The 20484-nt window shown below is 25.4% G+C and overlaps 1 pseudogene; it reads right to left on the bottom strand.

The window, feature by feature from the left end:
* Window positions 1-7761: 7761 nt before the first annotated feature.
* On the bottom strand, window positions 7762-16490 carry LOC113559703 (annotated as a pseudogene).
* Between the last annotated feature and the right edge of the window lie 3994 nt (window positions 16491-20484).

Here is a 20484-nt window from a genome sequence, read left to right as displayed (position 1 = left end):
CGGTATAGTATAGAACTATCTATACACAATGGTAATATGTAAAAATGTATTAAATATTTAAATGTAAATATATAATATTTAGGTATACCGTATACAAATAATATAATTTATATTTATCGATATTTTTTAATTATCGGAATATCATTTTTAGTAAGTTATCGACATACTTTAAACCACTTATTGTAATCACCTAATTACTATTATAATATACCTTCAAATTAGTATTTCAAAATGTACTAATTTTTCACATTAAACAAAGCGGCGTGGGAATTATTATATTTCGAAGTACGAAGAACGATTTTTGCACAATTTTAATGATAAGGAGAATGTCGAGTATAATATTAATAATTTTGTAAGACGTGTGACTGTGTGGGGCAGGTACAGGTACTTATAAAGCAATATAAGTAATATACTGCGTAAGGTATAATAGTTAGGATATATTGTTGTTTTCAATAGGAATACGATTAATCGTTTATAATAACATAAAAAAAAAAAATGGAAAAGTAATAGTAATAATAGAAAACCATTAAGCATAAGCCTAATATATATGTCGTTTATTGTTATTAAAGCTAGTGATTATGTGTTGTTAATTATTATTTGAAACTGCATTTATATTATTTACTTAAGTACTGTGTTATAGATGCACAATCTGTTTTAAATATGTATAACACTAAGTATAGTTACAAATAAAATATAATATATAGGTGCAAAGTGATTCACTAGCCAATCGTACCTAGTTTTATGATGGAATAAAAGGAAATACAATACTTTATTAAAAAATATAGTGAGCAATGTACATGTTTAGCAAGAACCTTGTGATTACGTTTTCGATGTACCTATTACCTACATAATATAATATTATGATTCATTATAATATTTTAATGAAATTAATCGTATTTATTTTATTGGTAATCAAGTATAGTAAGTCGTTACATTGATTATTTTTATAGAGCAATATTTATGTAAGTATTAGCTTATATTTTCTTGCTTGCAATTATTGAAATATAATTATATAATTTAATTATACATTAAATTATGAACGATAAATGTATTGATTTTACAATGATGGTTTTTAGCTTCAAAATCTTTATTAGTGGTTAGTACTTTGGTAGGTGGAGGGAGGCCAAAAGTATAACATTTCCTGTGCTTATTTTTCTTAATAACTGTGGAAAACAAAATAAAAAAAGAGGTAAAGTATAGGTAACCACTCAGCTGTACAGTATGCGTAGTGCATCTCGTCATTGAGAAGTATGTTAGTTAAATTTGAATTCAATGATAAATCATTGCATACAAAAAAAGATTTTGAGCGAAAACAGTATGTCAGCTAATACTTTATGATATATTTATATTGCTGTAGTAATTTATTTTACTATTAGTTGTACGACATGTTGAATTCATTTTTTTTAAAAACATTCATTTTAAAATGTCATTGTAGTATGTGTAAAATATAATAATAAACTTTAAAAGTTTCAAGTACTAGTGAAATATATTTTTAAATTACAATAAAATAAGAGTAAAATTATTATTCTTTATTGAATATCTACTCCAGTTCAAATTTAAATTTCAAACGCTTATGAAAAATAGATGTGATTTTCCAATAAACTTATTTGTATTAAAAGTAGAAAAACTTACGAGTCTTGTATTAAGCTTTCAAAATCTTATAGGTGTACAAATGCATTTTTTTACTTCAGAATTGTTCATGATTTTGACGAATTTAGTTCAGATTTAAATTTAAAATACCTATGAATAAAAATCTTGATTATTATTTTTATTTTTTAAATATGTAGCTACAATGTAAATTACTACAGTTATTTGTTTTTAAATTACAACAAAATATCAAGAATTGATTTATAAGAAATAATTATTTAACAAGTATAACGGTTACCTATCTCCCCAGTTTTTTTTTGTTTGTTGAAAGAAGAAAACATTAGATTAGAACATTGGGTCGCATTAGATTCCGATATTTGAATCAGCTTTAAATAACAATAAAAAAATTAATTTCAAAATACTAAAAATAATGTGCTAAATAAATGTTTTAATATAATAACTTCTGAAAATCTAGGTATACTATAAAATCTTCATCTTTCAAACTCAAACATTTTTATCAAAATTCTAATAAATAATTCACGAGACATAATAGTTTTCCCGTGTGGCAAGTTTTTGTATTAAATAGTGTCGTACCAAAACGCAAGATTTATTACTATTATTATTTTTTATTATTATAAATATTATTCACTAATTGTTAACGTTCACCTAGTGTTAATTGTAATAAATATAAATAGATATTTACAATGATAAGATCACTAAGTTTTTTTTTGACAAGAATGGATATTTAATGAAAATAAAAAAGCCGGTTGTATCATTTTATTTTATTTTGATTCAAATATTTAATATTTTCGCATTTCGTAAATTATTATTTTACACAATGAAATTATTAAAATATTTATACTAATTTTAAATGGTATCAACGTTGATTCGGTCTCCGGGACATCGGCCTGCATGGTCTGCTTATATACGTCTAATGTGTCAATGAAATTGGTTGATATTTTAAACATTCAACATACATTATTATGACCTTGTTTAAAATGGGAAACAATAACAGTTTGGTTAAGATTTCTAGAAAATTTACCAATCCGAGTGATAGGTAATTCTTCTTATTATTAGTTGTGCAGATGCAGAAACTCTGATATTAATACTACAAGTCTATTAAATATTATATTTATAAATTCTATATCATATAAATATGATAAACAAGATTAAATTGATGTATTTGGTGTACAAATTATTTTTGAACAACATACATAAATCAATTTATTTTCGATTTTTTTTAAGCTATCGAAATATAATCCTATCTACTCGTATAATACCTAATAAATAATAACAGTTACAAAAATCAAAAGAAACACTATCATTATTTATTACAAACCTATACTGATAAAATATGCAATATTGATAATATATTTTTAATTTTATTATTGAATATTTTTGTTGATATCACAATATGGCATTATTACCACGATTATTTATAAATATAAAACTCTATGCGGTATGGTTACTGCCTTACTGCCTACTGGTTTTGTTATAGTGGTTATAGCTAATTTAATTTTTATTAATTTATAAATTCCCCTCCATTGGACAACTGGAACCCTAAATATTATGTTAAAACGTGGCTGGTTCATCATAGAACAGCTGAAGATTCAAGAACCAAACCAATTCTGCAAAACAAACATAAACTCCAAGAAGAAAAAATGAGTTTGTGGAAAATATTATAGTAACTAGTAATAAATTATTTAAAGTTGTATTCGTTATGAATAAAATTGTCAATATAAAGTTTAATATTATTTATTAATAAATTAAATTACCAATCAGCTATTAATATTTGTCTAGAATTTGCTAATTTTTAGGTATATGATTAATTTGTGAAAGACATCACTATTTTTAAATCAAAAATTGTATTAATAATAAAATTTTATCTATTGAGTATCTGAATAATAGTTAAAAGTATATTAACAATTAACATACAAACTGAGTGTAAAAATAGAAAAAGCGAAGATTATAGTACAAATTGTTGAATGTAGTTTGTAATATGTGTAAGTAAGTAACATTTCCAGCGTACAATTTTTTTTTGCAATAAAATATTTTAAATTGCGTATACCCAAAAATTTGTTCACCAATACATCACTGAACATGTCATAATATATAGGGTACTGTATAGTGTATACTCTTGTCTCTTAAGTAGGTACCTATTCTGTTGACCGTTTCCTTTCGAGCTTACTTTATAGAAAGTTATTCTATTTAACATATAATACAAATTCATAGATTTTATGAAATTTCTTCGTTTAAAATGACACACATTTTTATATTTTATATATTTATTCATCTGCCTAATTTTAAATTCTATAATATTAAGTTTGTTGTATAATGTCACTCATTATCACTGGCATTGTGAAACAGTTATCGACCACCCTTCGTGATTGTGAGTACTTGGAGATAATATGATTACTGACATTTCGGGCATCATTCCTACTCATAATGAACACTCAAGTTAAATTGCCTAATTCATCTCAATTAAGGCGTAATTAATTCTCATCGAATTAAATTAAATCCCATTGTCAATTCGATAGATTTTTGGACGCTATTGTTCATTTGACAAATTTTCTCGTAATATTTTTTTCTATTTCCTACAAGTCCCTTGATTCTTCCAAACTATCGATTTTTCTTCATTATTTATCACATATTAACATTTAGTTATTGAATGATCAAAATACAAAAAATATCAAAAATAAGTTAATATTTTTATTAAATTACTTTATTTATAATAAATACATAGCAATAGAAAAAAAAAATTAATTTGAATAATTTGAATTCTTGGAAACTCGAACTTTTTTCCTGGTCCCTTCAACTTCGAGTTAACCAAGTTCGACTATATGAGTAGTATTTATAATACATCTCAAATGTGTTTAACTTTATTTTGTCATTTAACATGTTAGAAAACAGGAATGTATTTATTCCTTACACTATTAAACAATCAATATGAAATACGATAATGATTGTAGGTATGAGGCATGAATTGAAACCACTACAATACAAATAACTTTTTAAAAACTAAATAAATTAAAGTTTATTTTTTAATAATGGATTATACTGTATAATTATTACAGTGTATTATTACTGTATTTGTCAATATTTAAAAAAAGGTTTGAATTGTTTGATTTCTATTTCCATCAATAATCTATTAAATATCCTATTTTGAGAAAATTATGATAAGTATACCTACTTAAAATCCATATTTTTAGAATATTATAGCAAATTTTGCATTTTCATGTACTTACATAAGTACGTAAACATTTATCAGTATTGTGGTGTATATATATATTATATTGTATTTAATGTGATTATATATTTAGGTATATTTAAAATTTATTAATTTATTTATTTCAACGGGCTGAGCCCATTGAGCTCAATTACCTACTAAACTGTTAATAACTAACACAGTAAGAATAGTATAGTAAAATAGAATAGAAAAAGAAAATAAAGTATTGGTTAGAATAATTCATAGTGGTAGAATATGTATATTAAATAATTAGATTAATAATAAGTATTAAATTATAAAATTTTGATGTAAAGTAAGTGACACGTGATGTTACATGACGGAGAAAAAAAATATTGATATTTAGTAATTTACAGAACATATTAATTGGATGGACAGGCTCTGGGTATTAGAAGCATAATTATATCTCTGACGAATAAAAGTAATATTAAATTTAGTAAAACAAGCTGGAACGTAGAAATTTAGTGTATGTAAAAATTAATGATAATCAATATTATTATTAAGTATGTTATAAAAAAAAAATTCAACTTAATTTAGTTCTCCTAATTTCGAGGAGATATCCAGATTTAAGGTCACAAAAATAGGACTATAATCAGAATGAGGCACTCTATGAAATTTTTAATTACAATAAAGGAAACGTAAAAAAACACATGCTAAACATTTTTTAGAGCCTTTTTGTGACCTTGTAAATAGGGAGACCACTTTAGTGGACGTACTTTAAATTAGATTAGGTATAAGAATAGAAAACCTGATGTAGAGCATTAATATTTTTGAAATACTTATAAGTTATAACAATTTTTTATCTATCCTAATAGTTTTATAGAATTATTTCTCATAAATGAAATGTGATTATTGAAGATTAATTTTTTATCAAATAATATCCCTAAAAGTTAAATAACTTGAATTTGTTCCAGTTGAACACCATCGATATTATTAATAAAATTAATAGTAGAAAAAGATCGATTGAAGAACATATATTTACATTTCCTAGCGTTAAGGGATAAATCATTAACTTTACCTGAATTAGAAAGTTTACTTAAGCTATATTGTAAAAGATTTGAATCATGATGTGATTTAATAATAAATCAAAAATGACCTCATATCGGAACACCAGACAAAGTCAAAAATAAATTAGATTTTATGCCAAACATTTTTATCCATTGATATCTATTATCTGCCACTATGGTAGAACTGGAACCAATACCGGATTCCTTAAAGACACAAATAAAAACAGTATGATTAACCAAATTGAATGTCTTGTTAAAGCTATTTACGTTACATCAACCGGCAATCGATTTATGAAAAAATCATTTACATAATCGCTAAACATCAGGTTGCAAGTATTTGTTGAGTGCCCATGGTAGAATCCATGCTTTTTTTCCGTAAGAGAACCATAAATGGTTGGCTAAATAGTGATTAAGATTCAAATATTTTACAAATAGTATTGGTTGATGACATTAACATGGAGCAGAATTGGAAATGGAAACAATAAAGATCCTTGCGTGTTGGTCACTTTGAACGTGAAAAACGTCTTCAATCCCTTACAATTGGCTGTCATTGATGAAGTATTTTGGAGGAGAGAAACTCTCGAATATCTGAAGGTCATGGTTTGTTTCCGGCTTTTTGAGCTAATGATTGAAAAGAAAAGGGTCTTAAAGCATCCACCGGCGTAGGAAAATTCCATGGCGTGATTTGTAACCTAACCAAACGTAGTCTATGATGAACTTTTCAGCAGAAGTCTACCATCTAGGATTCGCTGGAAATCTTTAAATAATCGGACATCACCTTTCGAAAAAGCTATTTGAGGACTTGATGAACCCGATGTTAATCAGTGTTTACTGATAGGTGACGGGTCGCGGGCTCCAGCTAACTTATCATAAGACTGAGGCATTCGTGCTATCGCACTGAGAAAACACGTCAGGTACCTTAGGGTGATCCTTAACACAAGGTTGTATTTCAGGAATCACGACCATAGCGAAGAAGATTGGGTTAGCGGCCCCTGCCAATGTAGGTATCGAATATCGATCATAGTAATTAATTAACTTAGCAAATTAGGTGTTAATTATCACAACTTTCGGAAATGCATTGATTATGATAATGGTTGTCAAATAATTCACAGATTTGGTGAAAGACGTGGCCTGTGACATTAAATGGAAGCTGTGGTAGTTATCAACAGCTCATTCCATAATTTGAACGTCATTTTTCATACTTTGACGAATATTAATCACTACCAGTGTTTAAAGGTTTTGTCCTTGTTAAAGCGGTTTTGGTATAAGTCACAAAAGGACTGGACAAAGATCGCAGTTTGTTTGACGAGTGACGACACGATTCACGCAAGGTTTAGCCTTGAACTTGAAGGTTTCATAATTGATGAAAGGTATAATATAATATTTAAGAAAAGAGTATTTAGACTTTAGAGGCGATGAAAATATGTGGATTTGAAACTTGAAATTGATGTTTAAGTAGACAGTAGACTGTAATAAATAACATTAGTTGATAAATGTATTTTATGATTAATTTATTTTAATAGTTACACCAATACATTTTTATTTTATAAGTGATGAAAAAAAAAATATTAAGTTATGATTATGTGAATTAAGTTTGCAGAATCCAAGCAGACCTCATGACAAACGGGATAATGCCGGAATTACTCCAACTATTACCACTATTGATTATCTCATATACTATACATTGATTACGGGGAAGAGTATAGTTATTTAGTGTATAAAAACAACTTTAAAATAATTTTACATTTTTCAATCAAGAAAATATTTTTTTCATTGGTACATATTATAATTAATGTTTTTTATTTAAATTAAAAAAAATCTTTTTATTATACTTACTACATTATCATTTTATTATAGCAACATTTTTAATTTAAAAGTTTCAATTTTGTTTCAACAAAACGAGCTTTTTAATAATCAAATATTTTATTTGAAGTCAGAAACTGTGTACTCTTCAAGAGATGTATGAGAAAATTCTAAATTATTATATATGTTCAACTTCCAATGAATCGACATGTTTTGGAACAGTTCTTTTACCTGAAAATAATTAAAATTTTTAATATTTTTATACTGTCTATCATGAAATAAAAATATGAAATAGCTTAGAAAACATTCAATATATTTATTAATAATTGAGTCTATTTATATAATATCAAGAATAATTAAATTCGACGGATTTATAGTCCTACTTAATTGTTTTAAATTAATTTTTGCAGTTGGTCAGTTTTTTTTAATTACAATTTAGTTTTGTTTTTATATTTTGTGAAATAATAATTCTGCGGAAATGTAGGTGTTTTGTGATATAGTGATATACTAGTGAATAACTAAATAAATAAGTAACTAATTTAATAAATACTGAAACTTAAAATACATACAATAATCATAATTAATATTAAACTATCAATTAATTGAATTTTCAATATTTATACATTTAGTAAAACTATGATTAGATTTAAAAAATAGTACGATTAAGATTTATAACTGCATTTAATATATTTTTAATAACACAAAGTGAATATCTTATTATAGTATAGGTATATGTAAAAAACTCACCACATTTAGGACATATTTTTTCATAAATGTTCATCTGGTAGATATGCCACAGTTTTCTAATAAAAACACAATATGCAAGAAAGACGACTATCCACAATATAGTCTTTGAGTAAATGGATTCATAACTTGATTTGTTCTTCATACCAAATGTACCTAATTAAATTTTTTTTTACACATACTTTGTATATAACATAAACCTTATTAAAAAATGTAATGTACCTATTTTCTGATGATAAAAATATTCTAATAAGAATTAATACAAATATAATAAATATACGTTTAAAGTTTAAAGAAAATGAATTCGTCCAATGATATCATAGATAGTCTGATAGTGAGGAAAATCCACTTTAACATTGATCCTGAAACAAATATAACAATACATACGTTAAATTAGAATTCAATGATAAATTTTGGTATACGAAAACTCAGAGCAAAGACAGAGACATAAAAACACTCAAGACAGTTGTTATTTGTTACTCCGGACTAAGGTGAAATGAACTAGTAACGAATTGGTCCGTGGAGAAAAGGTGTCAGATCATAAAATATTTCTTCCTTGCTATTCTACACATTTTCTCAAAGGTACATATAGTGTCGAGTGTAATCAAACAATCATGATAAATGATAGAAAAATAAACTGTGTTGAATTTATTTAAAGACAGAATATTATGTTCCCGCCTAGAAAAATGTGCACACTGCACATTTCAGTATTTGGTATTATTTTTTCTTTAAATGTGTGTTTTCGCATGTTTTTTTTAAAAAAAATTCGCTCAAATTTACTAAGGATGTAATGGTAAAGAAACAACAAAATGCTTGATTTTTCCAAAAATCCTGAAGTATTTAATGAAATAAAAACAAAATAAGCAATCAAAAACCAAAATATACACTGTACATAGTATAGGTATGGGATTGTATTTTATTTATTTGGTTTGTAATTTCAAAAATTATGATAGTATCTACGAATTGTGTTTAAGTTAGGTTAGGTTTAATAATATTTAATTATAATAAATCATCATGGTAAAAAAGACTGGTTTAATTGTTGGGTTATTTATAATCTTATCCGTAATAATAAATGGAAATTTTTGGTGAAATGGTTAACAATGAAGAAAATAATTTTTTGAGCGCTCTGCACACTAAATACTTTTACAGCCACAAATTAGAAAACAGCTATAACTTCTAAACTAATAACATCCCATTTTTTTTTTAACTTCATGGTTTTAATAATTTCATAAAAATTTGGATTTTTTACTACAACCATGTAAAATACGATACTATTTAAATTTTTAGAATTTGTGGCATCAGGCAATGCTTCCAATAAATCCCATCAACATTTTAAAATAACTTAATATATTATTGTTTATAATGTAATCGAACAGATGGTAAGTTTTTATAAACAAACATATTTAAAGTATAAATAAAAAATGAAAATAGGACTTTGAAGCAAATGGTTACAGAATTTCAATCAAACAATAAAAAATTACAACTTCAGATTCCTGAAATGCCTACTGGGAGCTCTAAAGAAATGCTGAGCCCCCCTCCCCCCCAAAAAACATTCAAAAGTAACGAAAAGAGTAACGAGAACTTCTATAAAAATCCAAAAAATAACTATAATGTATGTGGTATACATTATTTAAAAAAATTAATGATTAATTTAAAACTGGAAGAAGCTGAAGGATCCAAGTGAAAAAAACCCGATAGGTAATAGTGATACTAAGTAATAATAAGATACTAACGGGCGATAACTTCAAATTTATCAAAATATACCTACGTACAAGAAATCTAAACATAAAAAGAAAAAAGTGCTACAATGCAAAATTTGCAGTGTTTGGTTAAATTAAAAACTACTGAAATGTTAGTTACAATGTTTTAGAGTGGAAAATATGGTAAAGAACATCTTTCGCTAAATTGCACAAAGTTTAAAAAATCAAAATATACGAACTATGATGAAGGACACATTAAAAGTTGTAAAGGATGCACTGCTTATACAAATGCAGTAGAAAAATCTCATCTAAAAAAATTGACAGTAGTACAAAAAATATAATAAAATCCTGTGAAACCAATTACTCAAGATGCTTCTTTTGTACAGATGATTAGTTTTTTAACGAAAAACAGAAGGGCCCAAAGACACAAAACAATATATGGCAGAAAAATATTTACCGTCATTATCTAACGCGATGGCAACATTATTAAAGCTCTAATTCCAGGAACCTACTCACTACATGGACTACTCTAAAATTATATGGCTATCGAATTTATGAAACAGAAAATCCAAGAAACCGCATTCGTGGAAAAACTGTAGTGATAATAAAATAACCAATTAAGAATTATGAACTTGATTAACATCTTCAAGAAACTTTATAAGCTTTGTCTGTATTAATGATGAACTCACTATCTTAGCTATTATCTGCCAAGATATAAAGTAGATGACATAAAAGTTTACTGAATTCTTCTAAACACTGGGTGGTAGATTCATTGCCAAACATAATGCCATCATTATAATAGGGATCGAGGATGATTACCGCCAATGGGCATGAACTGTTCAAATCTGCAAATAAAATCAATGCAGAATTCATTTAATAGAAAAAGATACAGAAATAGAAGTAAAGTCAACGTAAAGAAAAAACATTTTCAAAACTAAAGAACCCTGTATTTAAATGCAATAATACATATTTTGAGGTAAATTTACTTATATCAATTTTAATTTTAATAAGTACTTAAAATATTTAGTGAAATACATTTTTTTTTTTTTTTTGTTATTTGATAAATATTCAGGTTTCCTCTGTAAATTGATGTTGACCAATATCAGGTGCGAACGCAGGAAAAAATTTCAGAAGAGGAACGTTTGGAAAAAATGTCCATAAATATTATAACCAATATTAATTTGTTGGTCAGATAATTTATTTTTTGTTCCTGATATTTCGTGGGGGGGTTTAAACACCTTCCCCCTGCGTTCGTGCCTCACCTATATAGTTTAACAGTTAATGAACCTATATTAAAAAAAATTATATAAAACAGATATTTAAAAATTTTATTTTTAAACGGTATCTACTATGTAATTCAAGTATTAAGTAAACTGTGTTCAGATGATACCAATGATAAAGATTTTATTTTCCATATTTATTTTATGTATATTTATCTATGTATCATTCATGGAAATATTAAATTTGATATTGTAGATATGAATTTTATACATAAAATATAATTTAAAAACGCAGATGGATTTGACTTATTTTAATTTCATAACTTTTTGAACAATATAGAATTTAAAAATATAGATATCCTGGCCAGTTATATATGGTTATGTTGTAGAATTTAGTTTTTTTTATCTCTGAAATTAATTCATCAATGAATGTTAAGAATAATAATTAGTTAATAGTAACTAATTAATGTATTATAATTTAGTTTGACAAAAGTAGATATTTTGTTTAATTATTTCATTGATTTTTAATTTATTTTAATCATGCCTCATAATATCTTTTGGAGTATACATCCATGAAAATTTATCAAATCATTGACATATAAAAAAACCAAGCACACACTGTAATTTTGCATGGCATGAAGCGCTCAATACCTCTATACAATTGTATATCCATTAATTGTAATAAATAAACTTAAATTACCAAAATAAAATAAGTATATTTTTCAATTGAAGCTGTTTTGAAAAATTAGAATAATTCACTGTGTACACTTCTACAGTCTACAGTTATTATTATTTATACATTTTAGCAATAAACCTAACATTTTAATTCATCTTTAAAAAATGAATAATTTTCATAATATCTTAAAGAATTAATTCCTGATAATGTATAATTACCCTTATCATGTAGTCCCAGGACTAAAATTGTATGCACTAAAAAATTCCGAGTGTACTATACAAAATTAAAAAATGTGTTATAGTTGTAATAGCCGAACTACCAAACTATGAAGTTTTGAATAATTAAATTGTATCACTACTATAAATTATAATAAATAGTACCTAGTTTATTACTAACCTTTTGATTTATTTTAAATTAAGCACGCGCACAATAATGGATAATTACCTTACGCGTACAGCTAGTGTTAGAATGTTTATCTGTTTTGATGCTTGGAACCATCAATCAACACATGGAATAAATAATGAATTTACTTGATACCATCATAGCTTTTGATGATATTTTCAATGGTAAATATAGAGTACTTTGTATATTATGTCAGATAATATAATACAAAATAAATAATGAAAAACACATCTAATGAATACATGATTAGACATTTTTTTTCATTTGTTTCAAATGTTAATAGTAATATTCCTTATTATCTATATATTATATGTATATGCATATATAAGATTTTATAGTACTCCTAATATTAATAATACCTAAGTAATTATGAAATTGGTAATAATAGATTGTATATTATACTTTAATTTCATATAACTTTATTTTAAAAAACAATGTTTTACCATATTGTATTATAATGATTTTAAATTTAAATTTATTTCATATTTTTTGTTTACTTATGTTATGCATAACAATAGTATAGAATAATACACCTTGGCCAGAAAATTATAGATACCTATTAAAATTAATAAATGGGTGATAATTTCTAGTTTCAATAATAAAAAAATTTGTTGGATCATTTTTGGAGGAAAATGGCTACGGTTAATTGACTTATTATTAAACTTAAGCATAACAACAATTGAACATTGTCCGTTCTATATATTGTTTTTTATAATATTTTAGTTATTAAGCGAGTAAAGATCATTTTTATACATGATATGTATTTTACATAAGTACTCATAACTTGCTTAAAAATTGAAATATTGTGAAAAATTGAGAAGTGATAATCATAGGTATGTAGATCAACATTAAAAGGTAAAATAATGAATAAAACCCAATTTATTCTTAAATAACAATTAGATTAAAGTTTAAAAAATAAACATTTTCTATAAATTATAACAAGATTAAATAATGGAGTACAAATTAAGCAATACTTATTCTTAAAAAGAGGTAGATTGGCCAGTAAGTATCATTTAGAATCAAAAATTAAATAGCTAAAATTATAATTTGGATAGGTAATAACAAAATAAACTAACACAAATAAATTTATTTATTGCAGTATTATAAAATTATATATTTATATTTTATTATTTGCAAAATAGAATTTCAATTTATAACATTAGGTATATTCCTCATACTACCAACATTTGCCTAGCTACTGTAGTAATATTTTCCAACTTAGATATATGCATAGCACCATAAAACATCCAAGACCACTTATTAGAACTCCGAAATTGGTTAAAATTATGGAGAGAAAAAATAAATGAAAACAAATAAACACATCACCGTTACTCTCTGCTCCAAGTACAGTTCACCAGTGTTGGTAAACGAAAAAAATAATTATAAGCTCAGTCAAATATCTAGGTGCTTATTTCGACAAAGGATTAACCTGTATCAAATCTAAATATTTTTCAATAATTTTAAGGCTAATAAGTAATAACAAAAGAACATGGTATGTTAGCAACCATACCTTACATAATGACCTTAACATCTGCACTCTACTAACTATTACCTGCATCTACTTTTCAAATACACTCACAGCCACCTTAACCTATTAATTTCTGATTTTTCCTTTATAACTATTCCCGACAACCATCCTTGACGTCTTAAACAAAATTGGTCTTGTGGTTTACTCATCTAGCCATTAAAAAAAAAAAATTATTTGAAGTAGTGTCAAAAGATGCCTCCTTCTATCATGCCATTACGCCTTGTTTATGACATTATCAAATTTTGCTTATTTTATTATATTGAATACAGATTTTAATTGCTTCTATTTTTTTAATAAAACATTAGGTAGAAATTATATCAATAGATATGAAAAATCAAGACAAATAACATTTTATTTTGTTAATTGCAATCAAATGCAAAAAGGAAATGTAACATATCTGGTATCTATGACTATTCTGTACACACAACTTACTAATACTTAGCTGTTTTATGTGATAGAAGCAAAGGTTCAATTGATTTATATGGTACACTTTTAAAAATATACCTATATCTTATTTAAATTTTCAAAAAATGGCCAATATTTTATGCAAATATCTAATTCTTCAACTATAAAGAAATTTCTTTAAATAAAATATATTTATATTTTAGTCTATAAAAAATATAACTGCACTAAATAGTTTGTGAGAGAAAGTAAGCAAAATGTAAGTAAATAAATCACAAACTTAAATATATTTCATTATTTTAGTTTATAAACATAATGAAATAAAATCAACTTGATTAAATCTAAACATAATTTTAATCTACGCTATATACAAGATATAATTATGCATCTCTTATAAGTTTTGATAATTTATTTAATGGGAGAATCTGTCTATATTGTAATCATAGACTTAAACTTTTCTTATGCTTTCTATAAGTTTATGATTGTAATATTTATGAAAAATAATAAATAGTATCAAGAAAATAAGAACATTAGTTTTGTGCATGATTGAAGATATACTGGTTGCCAAACGAATAATGATAAGAAGACTGTAAAATGTTCTTATCAAAAGTAATGTGACCTTTGTCGCTATATAGTGTATATTTTCGATTTTTCTTACAATAATAAATTAATAACTATTAACCATTAAGATTTAAGACAGTAAGTACTAATTACTAAATTAATACTCTGAAGAATAATTTAAAAGTTATAAGTTATAATGAATAGATTACAGAAGTCAACAGACTAACAATATTATCGGTGAACCAAGAAAAAAAGATTATAAACAATATATAAAATACAGTTATATACAGAGTACAGCACAAACACATAATTTAAATTTTAAATATTAAAGTCAAACAAAAAAAACAATAAAAATGAATATATTTTTAAAGGTTTGTAGATTTTATTTTATAATTGATGAATAATAATATTTACTTATGTTACTACTAATTTAGCAATTTTTTTTTGTTTTATTAATTGTTTTTGTCTTTTGATTTTCAGCCAACTATACTGCCTCATTCTCATCGTAATGTACATTACGCATATATCAGTTAGAACACCAGTTTTATGATCTACACATGGAAAACACAACATTAAATTCTTTGAGCAGAAAAATTTTTGAAATGTATCATCAAATGGATTTGCTGAGTCTGCATTTTTCAGAAAACATACTTCCAATGCTTGAATAATTTAGAACAAATTTTGGTTTACGTGAGTTAAGAATCCTCTAGTTTTCAAATTACTAAATCTGCTACTGGATTAGATGATTTACCTTTAGCAACTTGCAAACTTGATTTACAAACTTCACATTTAGTATGTTTTAATAGTCTCTTTGTTATATACCTATGACACATAAAAACAATACTGTAGAGTGTAGATAATAATATAAAATAAGTGCTATTATTCGAATAACAGTTAATTTGATTTACTCAGCTAAGAAATAAACTATACATTCAAATACTATTGAATCTAAATTACTATAGTCATGCTCTTTAAAAATATCATCTTAAGTCCAATAACCCTCTTCAACAATGTCATCAACTTTTTTTATCCATTCTTTCATTTGTATTATTTGCATCGTTCATTATACTTTTTATATCACTTATGGTGATAACTGGGACATTTTCTATGTATGTATGTATGTTTTAATGATTTTTTCTTTTCAAATGTAAAACATTTTCTACCTTCTAACATACTACAATTCCCCATTTTAGGTGGTTTGATAATTGAGTACATTGAAATTATACGATATCATTGCAAGAAAGTCGGAGTCGATGGATGGTTATTAGGCCCTGAAATTTGTCGTATAATACCAAAGAATCTGGTATAAAAGTAAGATAATTTCATAGTTAGGTTTATTTATATATATATATATATACACATTCCTTTTTATTTTAAATTATTTACCTTTAGACAATTTTGATTTAATTTACTGGTTAAATTAGCAAAACCACATAACCTAAACACAATCATTAAGAAGATAATTGATCAAATCTATTGTTGACTTCAGAGTTGCTCTTAAACCTTCTGCTGTTTGTTTCGTCAAAAATTCTTCTTCCTTTATTACATTATTATTTAAATTATTCTTCCAGTTGTTTAGCCATACTAATGCATCATTCAACACCTTGAAAATGACATATTTGTAAATATACAACATAAATTAATACAATAAACCTACAAAATTATAATATGCATAACAAAACTATATAAGAATTAATTATTTTGTTTAATAATTTAAAAAATTGTGTTAATATTCAAGTATAAAACTAAAAAAAGCATTTATTTAACTGGAATTAAATACTTACAATATTATAGAATAATTAATATCTAAATACTTCCCTGGTAATAGTGATGAACAAACATAAAAACATGCAACACATAGGACACATATATTTATAAACCTTGATATCCCGACTATTTTTTTTTAATTCCTTCTGCACTAAATTTTCGATTAAGAGTATCAAAAAGTATTATTTAATAATAATATAAATTCTACGGTTTCTTCACTTTCATCAAATCCTGAATAATTCTTACTTTTCAAAAATACATTCCCATCAGCCATAGACTTACTAAAGATCTATAAAATAAATAAATATTAGAAATAATACCAAATAGTAATGTAGTAAAACCTCACTTGTGAAGCAAATTTAACTTTCATTTTTAAAAAATTGTTCAGTTGAAAATGGCTTTTGGTTAATTTTGGACATATATTTAAATATGATTTAGAATCGTGTTCAAAAACCGTATTATATATTGTCCTTTTAATTGAAGCTTTTTTAGTATGAATCTAAAAATTATAATTTTTCTTAATTTAAATATTTTTAGTGTTTAACATACTTTAAGTTCTTTTTTTGTGAATAATCGATTTCTTATGGTTTTGAGTAAATGTGGTGCATCGGAGAATATATATACCTTCTTTTCTACTACTGTCAGCTGGATTTTGGAAATAATTTTGAAGTTGGTCTAATTTTCCACTAATACCCAAACTAGCCCACATTGTTCGATTTGTCGATGCACCATCGCTTTCCAATGACTTCAACTCCTGCATTTTCTGATAATAGTATTGCTTTCACAACAATTTTTGATAAATCAATTCTTTTTTCAAATTAAAATAATATTTTTATCACCAGGTGCATCAATATTTATGTGATTAAAGTAATAAATATTATTATAAAATAATAACTTTTAATATATTTGTTACTTATAAATACATACATATAATAATGTTAATATTTACCTTTTATAGGTCCTTTGGATGCAAATACGGCAATAGGCTGGTGTAGACTTTCAGCTAAGCTTTGTATCATCAACATCAAAGCATGATTTGCCAATTCAGCCTTATTATCAACATCGTACCCCAAATAATTTAATCCCAAGTATGTCAAATTTTTTGAATTGACGCTTAAACTTTTCCTAAGAAAAATTTTATCCAATACTACTGACTTTTTTTTTATATAATGTTTTATACATAAACTTTTTTTTCAGTATTTTGAAAAACTTTTCATTGAAGCTATATCCAATCTTAACAGCCATTAAGTGTCTTTTCAGGGTATCTACACATGGAAGTAGTAAAATATTTTGCTCTCGTAGAAATGTATAGCCACTTGGAGATCTAAATAGTAAATATTATCAAAACAAAACTTAAATATTTCAGCAATTTAGTAATAAAATAATTAATAGGTACTACTGATAATTTGTTTTACCTTATTTGAAACAACAAGGATAAAAGCATCCAATTTTCATTATATTTTCTATTTATTGTATTTTTAACTTTAGCAGCTGAAATTATTTCAGTTATTAATTGATATTGACCGTGAGAAATGCTTGAGTTTTCCAATAAATGTTTAAGTTGTTATGTCTCTATATTTTTAATTTCATTTTGAAAATTTGAACCCGATTTAAATGATTTTCCAACCGATCTATTAATTTGATAGCACAACTATGTGTTTTCCTAATATTATATATCTTTAATCATGTATGTTTGATAACACAACTTATCACATAAATACAATTTGGAGGGAATTCAATGACAAGATGTTACGTACAAAACAGCTTGTTGTATACATAGACTTTATACTATATAGTATACGGTAATATCTTTAGTTTTTTGTTGGCATATCAGGTGATATCAATTTTTTATAATTCATGTCTTCGTGATACATAAACTCGAAAATATTTTTTTAGTCTAGACATTGATTAAATATACATCATAATATATTTAATCAACGGTGTAGAGAACATAAATGCACTTGTTTTAAAAATACCAAATTTATTTATTCTAACATTATTAATTGTTGAATTTTAATACATTGATAAATAATTTAAATAAAACCATACTTTATGTGTGCATATCATTATATCAATAATGTATCTAAATCTAATGACAAAACATGTTATATTATAAATAAATTACGAAATAATATTAAATGTAATTTAGTAGCATTGTTTTTTTGTTTTTTAATATTGTAACTTACTTATTAGTTTTTACTTATTACCATTATAAAATCAAATTTATTAAAATAAATCGAATACAGATGACTGAATATTTGTTATCAATCGCAATTATTAATTATCATTCCCAGTTTACCAGTAATCGTTAATAGTTTGAAAAAATATTATCATTACGTGTATCTATCTATTACTCTACTAGTATCTAGCATTAGATTATCAATATCGCGATTAATGAATACATTGTGCATTATTACTATTATATTATTAAGAAAGTAAATCGAAATTATCATTCAATGACATATCACTCACCGTAAGTATTTCACTACTATCCTCGTGGTTGCTGTCTGTTGGTAACTATTTACTGTTTACTCACTTCTTTGTCAAATTTTAAATATAGACAAAATAAGTAAGTTATTTAAACTTTTGTAGATATTGTCACTGTATTCAGTTAATTAAAAGAAATTAAATTCTATTGAACACAATGTTTTTGTAGTGCGTTTCACATCAAGATTACACCGTATCCAGTGACAATTTCTACTTTAATCAATGGTTTGTAAATTTATATAATAAATAATAGTTCTGTAAATATAATAATTTTAAATTTCCCACCTAATTTACTCAATTTTACGGATAATCCTAACCAAATCCGCCTCCTAGTACGCTATGATTGAGTCGCATTTGATGGTAATGTTAATAAAAGATTTGATTCAAATGAATCAGTTCATCGTTCTTTTGAATTATATTGTAATATACATTTAAGTACTTTATTTAAATAACTCATTAGTTTAATTCAAGTTTTGATATTTATTTTTAGCTTTGATAATTGTTACGGCTGCAATCTTTAATCATGTATCTAATAATGAAACTTAACCAAATATTTTTATTGAAAACAAAGGTCTACTGATTATACCATGTATAAATGAACAAAATTATTAAATTAATTAGCTTTTTGGACCAGGGTCGGCCTGGGTACCTGAGGGCCCAGGCAGGAATTATTTCCTGGAGCCCAATAATAATTTTATACTGTATTTTGAGTAACACAGTAAAGGGGCCCAGGCAGGAATCCCGGCCCTCCGACCCTGGCCAGACCGACCCTGTTTTGGACTAATAATAATAATGTATCCCATCATCGTTTCGTAAATTATTGAAAATTAAAAAAAAAACCCATTCAAGTATAAATTTTGTTTTGTGATGCCAGAACTATTCTTAATAGGCACTCCGAAAAATATAATGATTAAAAAAGTAGTTCAAGGAGAATATTGACATTATGGTTTACAGTTAAGTATTGAATATTTTTTGAAAAAACATTTTAATTATTACTGTGCTCATGGTCAATGGATTGAGCTAGTACTAACTGTAGATGGTTTACTACTTGTCAAGTTATTTCAAAGTCAGCTATGGACAAAACTTGGATCAGTACTTGGCTTCAGTAATGTGTTCATAATAGGGATATATTATGGTCATAGCAAGCCAGCTGATAGTATCTGTACAATATTATTTATGAAAAAATTAAGTATGATTTTGTGTTAAAAGTAATATCGATAGAGACTCCAGCAAAATTATTTATTTTTAACACAAAAGGTCATTCTGGTTATTCTAGCTGTATTATAATGCTCTAATTATGGAACCTTTGTTGAAAGAAGTATTCATTTTTCCAATAAAAAATTATTGACTGTGAGG

The sequence above is a fragment of the Rhopalosiphum maidis genome, chromosome 3 (assembly GCF_003676215.2).
Source record: "Rhopalosiphum maidis isolate BTI-1 chromosome 3, ASM367621v3, whole genome shotgun sequence".
NCBI lineage: Eukaryota > Metazoa > Arthropoda > Insecta > Hemiptera > Aphididae > Rhopalosiphum > Rhopalosiphum maidis.
Note: the sequence above shows the minus strand (reverse complement) of the source record. Positions and strands in the feature narration are given on the sequence as shown.